Source organism: Pteropus vampyrus, unplaced genomic scaffold (genome assembly GCF_000151845.1).
Source record: "Pteropus vampyrus isolate Shadow unplaced genomic scaffold, Pvam_2.0 Scaffold86, whole genome shotgun sequence".
Classification (NCBI taxonomy): domain Eukaryota; kingdom Metazoa; phylum Chordata; class Mammalia; order Chiroptera; family Pteropodidae; genus Pteropus; species Pteropus vampyrus.
Genome location: NW_011888867.1, coordinates 3,338,295 through 3,343,568, shown reverse-complemented (window position 1 = coordinate 3,343,568; position 5,274 = coordinate 3,338,295). Strand labels below are relative to the sequence as shown.

Genomic DNA, 5,274 nt, shown 5'->3' with positions numbered 1-5,274 from the left:
CGCAGAGGCTCAGCAGAGCCTTCACCTTGCTGTGGTCACACTCGGTCATGGTCACACTCAGTCATGGTCACACTTGGAAGCAGGGCCAGGAAGAGAGGCAGCCAAGCTCCCGCTGAGAAGGAAACTGCCTCCCCCCACCTCCTGCACCCCCGCCCCCGCCCCCAGATAATAAACTCAGGGCTCATTATGCCAGGAGGTGACTCTGGCAGGACCAAGAAATGAATTCTTAAAGGAGCTGGACCAATTTCTGAACGGCCGGCCGTAAAGGCTCAGCGGAGAAGCCTGGATAATCCACAACCTTCACCTAAGCGAGAATGACACACGTGTTCTCGAGAGGTCTCAGCTGGTAAGAGAGTCAGAAGCCGGAGGGTCAGAAGCCAGGAGGTCGGGGTTGGGGGAGGGGAAGAAGGACCCTAGGACTCAGCTTAATCAGCATAGAGGGGGAAGAGGCCACGCTGGAGTCAGCCAGAGGATGGAAGAGATAAACGCTGCTTGGGGATTAGACTAATGGGTTTCTATTTTTATTATTTCTCTCTTCCCTTAAAAAAAAAAAAATTATCAATGAAATTTCTCCTTGAAAAATTTAAAAAATAAAGCTCAACATAGAAACCCCAACGTGTGAAACCAGGACAAAGAACACATGTACATATCCAAGTCCATATTATCTTACTCTAAAACAACTATTGGAAATAGAAAGGCTATTTGGGAAGACAAACACTTTCAAGTGGAGGTTAGGGACCAATCACACCAGACCAGAATCCAACTGATTTCTGTATTTTGCTTTGTGACTCAGTATAGAGAAAAGTCACACCGATAAGCAGTTGTTGGTGGTAAAAGTTTATCAACTGTTTACCTTGAAATCTCAGAAATTTCACTTAAGCAGAAAGGGCCCCAAATGGCTGTAGCTGATGAGATACAGAAAGGTGCTGGTTGGTCTCCAAGGGACTTGATTTTTTCAAATTAGAAATGTTTTAAAAACTTTTGAAATAGTTTTAAAAAGAAAATTAAAATGTTTTCTCAACTGCTAAAACACCTCTGGGAAAGCCCCGTTTGAAAACCCACCTCTTCCAACCACTTTAGTTATTTTAATTGAAGTCTTGAAATACGGGGAGGACTTATGAGGGAGGTCTCCATCAGCGGCTCTCCATGACCGCAAAAGTCCATCAAGGGCAAATGCACTGCAATTAGTCAGGCTCCAACGGATACTTTCTCGTCTCTTGAACTAAAAACAGATCTAGCATGTGGTCCTCCAGGAGAGGCTGGAGAGTTTAACTTAATGCAGAAGAGATGACACAAATATCTGTTCCAGGAAGGCCGTTTGGTGTAGGTGACCTCCACTCCACCAGACCTCAACCTTGCCATGTAGTTATCGCCACCCACGTTCCCTTCCATCCTTTCTTGTCATCCCATCTGTCTGTCCACCTGTTCTTCCTCCCACCCATCCATCCACCCATCCATTCATTCATCTACCCACCGAAACCTACCGACCTACCTTTCTTTCTTCTTTCCATCCATCCATCCATCCATCCATCCATCCATCCATCCATCCATCCACCCATCCATCCATCCATCCATCCACCCATCCAACCATCCATCCATCCATCCAAACATCCATCCATCCACCCATCCAACCATCCATCCATCCATCCATCCATCCATCCATCCATCCATCCACCCATCCACCCATCCATCCATCCATCCATCCATCCATCCATCCATCCATCCATCCATCCATCCAACCATCCATCCATCCAACTCTGAGTAGGTCCACTTGAGCTAAATGTAATCCTGGGCCTCCTTCCCCATCCCACAACCAGCTCGTACGGGGAACAGGACCCTGGGTTTGCATGGTTCCCTAGTGTCTGGTGAGGCAGAGGAAGGGGTGCCTCCGGTGGCTGGGGGACTGGCCCCCTCACTTCTATGCTCAAAGCCTCACCTCTCCCTGGGCTTTGTGGCAGGTTTGCTTTCTGCCCTCCTCACCCAAACCCCTCAGGCCTCAATTCTGGCTTGTTCATTTTCATATCCCAGGGCCCAGCGTGGCTTGTGCTGTTTGTTGAGTGAATGAATGAAAGTTCCAGATCACAGGTGGGATGGGGTGGGAAGTGGTTAAGTGGCCTCTCCAAAGCTGACACCATCCCATCTTCCTTGACTGACCCCTTTAGGGTCCCAGAACCTTCAACACAGCGTCTACTTAGACCAAGAGTCAGTGAGACCCAGGATTTCCCCAAAACCACCCTGGGACTGAGCTGAGAGGTCCGGGGCCAGGTCAGAGGCTGAGACCTTTGAAGAATCTCAGATAAAAACAAGGCCCAGGTGTGTGTGCACCTCACTGTGTGTCTGAGTGTGTGAGTCTGTCTGTGTGTGTGTCTGTGTGTCTGTGTATGTCTCTTTCACTCTGCGTCTCTGTGTGTGTGACGGTGGTGGATGCTCAGAGTCCCCGAGGTCCAGGCTGGCCTTGCTCCGGTCTTAGGACCCAGGCGCATCTCCATGGTGAGGGGGTGGCTTGGGGCTGGTCCCCCAGGAATGGGAGGTAAGGGAGAGAGCTGAGTAAAGGGAATGGTTGGACCTAATGTAGCCACTGTCCCTTCCTGGCTCTTCCTCCTCCAGTCCCCTGCTCAGAACCCTCAGGGACCCAGGGTCACTGACCAGGAAGCTGGCAGGTATAGTTCAGCAGGCCGGCCCAGGTGATCCCTGCCCAGAGCCCCCTGGGGTTGAGCCTGGACGGCTGGCAGAACAAGAGGCCCACCCAGTGCTAGGATGAGGTGAGGACTGGGCCGGCCAGAGGCAGGAGTCTGAGAGGGGCCTGGGGTGGCCGGGCTGCGGAGGGGACAGATTCATGACCCCTGGGAACCCAAAACGGCCTCCTCCTAATTAACTCCAGTGGCAGGGAGCAGCCAGGGAAGGTCAGCAGCCTGGGATTTATTCTTAAGCCTGGTTTGTAAAGTAAAGGCTCAGGGTAGCTTGACACCTCCTGGCCTTCCTTCCTCTTGGGGGCAAACAGTTGGCTTCTGTCCTCTTGTGCCTCAGTGACCGGTAAGGAGGAGGGCAGCGGAGAAAGACCTGTGGCCTACCAGGGGAGGGGGGCCCGGCTAGGCCTCCTAGCAAAAGCACGGTTCCTCCCCTTCTCTCCCTTAGAGCCAGCCTCGCAAAGGCGACAGTGAACCTGAACGCCTGTGCAGCCCCCCAAGATCGAAGGCTATTATTATACACTGTTGATAGCGGAGGAGGCTGTGGCTCAAAGGAGCTAAGGAACTTGCCCAAAGTCAAACCCTGTGGGTGGTGGAGGCAGGATTCGAACCCAGATCCTTCGTGCTCCACAGAGACACCCAGAGGCTTGGTGGAATAATCCAAGCTTTGAGAATTCTTCTCCCAAACCCCACGTGCCCTCACACAGCGTTCATCCCCTCCCGATCTTCCTCCCGCTTCGTCTCACTCCCTGGCCATGACCGCCCCATCCATCCGCCCACCAGGACCTCGCAGGGGGCCAGTTGTGGGCTGGGTGCTGTGTCCAGTACTGAGGACTGAACAGAGAATGCAAGAGACATGGTCCCTGCCTCAGGGAGCCCGTGTTCCATGGGGGAAGATGCGAAGGAATGAGGAAAGTCAGACAAACATTACCATGAGTGGGACTTCATTTAAATTGGGGGATTTATAAGGTTGCTGTATTACATCCATCATGTAATAAGAAAACCACAGCTCAGAGACACTAAGCAACCTATCTGAGGTCACACAGCAACTGAGTGACAGAGCTGGGATTCGAACCGAGGTATTTTTTTTTCCTTCACTATTCTCTCTCCCAGTAGGAGAAAGGCCATTTCCTCTCTTCATGGGGTCTCGTGCGGATTGAGCACACAGAAGCTGGTACCCACCCAGCGTCAGTAGGTGCTCTCATTATTATTGTCCATGGGGAGAAGGAGCTGAGAAAATCAGAGCTCAACCCTTCGATGTGTCCTCCTCTGCTGCTGAGTGCTCGTGATAGGGGAGAATGCTCGGGGATCTAACTGTCGGAAAAAGGGTGCAGCGTCACCCACATGGGATAATCTCAACTATGAAAATGTAGCTAGTTAAAATGTAGGAAGTCGCCAGGCTGCTAGGAGCAGGGGTCGTCTCAGGCTGGGATCATGGCTGACGGTCACTGGCTTCCTTACGCTGGTCTGTCTAAGGAAGGCCGTCTCCAAAGACCAGCACCGTTATTTACGAACGTAAGAAAAAAAGGCAGAACTCCGCTTCCCCCCAGATCCTTGCTCAAGCAGATCCTTTACACGCGCGTCACTGAGCACAGAGGGTCCAGCCCCGCTGCTCCCCAGCCCCCCGCAGGGCCTCTCCGAGCTCCCGCCCACTGTGAGGTGACCGTCTATTTGCATCCCTCTCCTCGCTGTTGAGTGAATGAGTGAAGGGGCTCGCAGGGACCCCCGAGTTCCCGGGTTACACGCACTCATTACACACTGCGCTTGGCCGTCGGGGTGCTGTCATCGCCGTTTCAAGACTATGTCCTGTCTCTCGGAGGGCAGGGACTAAATCTCACCCATTCGGGGTTTCCTGTGACTCTACCTCGTGCTCAGAACAGGCTGTTTTTCTCTGTTTTAAATGCCAGGTCTACTTGCGGACTCTTATTCATCCTGCAGAACCCCGCTTGAAGGCCCCTCCAGTTCTGAAGCTTCCCCGATGCCCCTTCGACCCTCCCACAACCACGCTATGCAATGGCTAACATCTACTGAGCACTTGCCATGGGCCAGGTGCTGTGCTGACTCCCTCTGTGTGTTTTCTCCTTTCATCCTCACGATCCCACAAGTGGGTATGGTTACTCTTGCCATTTTATGGGTGAGGCTCAGACAGGTGAAATGACTTGCCCAAGGTCATACCGCTCATCGCTAGCAGAGCAGTGTGATTCAGAACTCAAGTTCCTGACCGCCAGCGCTAATGCTTGTTTGTACCTCCACTAGTTAGTGCACAGAGGCCAGCGTGCTGGGCCTGTCCGTCAGCACCCCTGCCATGCCGCCACGACGAGCTTGCGAGCACCCTACTTATCTCGTAACCTCAGCATCCAGCACGGACCAGGCACAGAGTAAGACCCAGCTATTGCTGTCACATGGCACTGGTTCTAAGAGGCCTCGAGAAAAACCTGTTGACCAGAGAACGGGCTCTTTTCACCCAGCCGTGCCTTCCTCGCCTGGGGGCTCTCACCGAGGCCTGGACTTGGCGTTCATTGCTGGAGTCCAGCTGCAGAGCACAGTCCCACGAGTGACGTGAGCCAGGTGGTCTCTGGGTGGGTCC

At 52.8% G+C, this 5,274-nt stretch overlaps 1 protein-coding gene across 1 annotated transcript in view; it reads right to left on the bottom strand.

Moving 5' to 3' along the window:
• The window catches only part of DHRS3 (dehydrogenase/reductase 3), a 22,907-nt gene that overhangs the window by 7,980 nt on the left and 9,653 nt on the right, over positions 1 to 5,274 (bottom strand). The window lies entirely within an intron of this gene.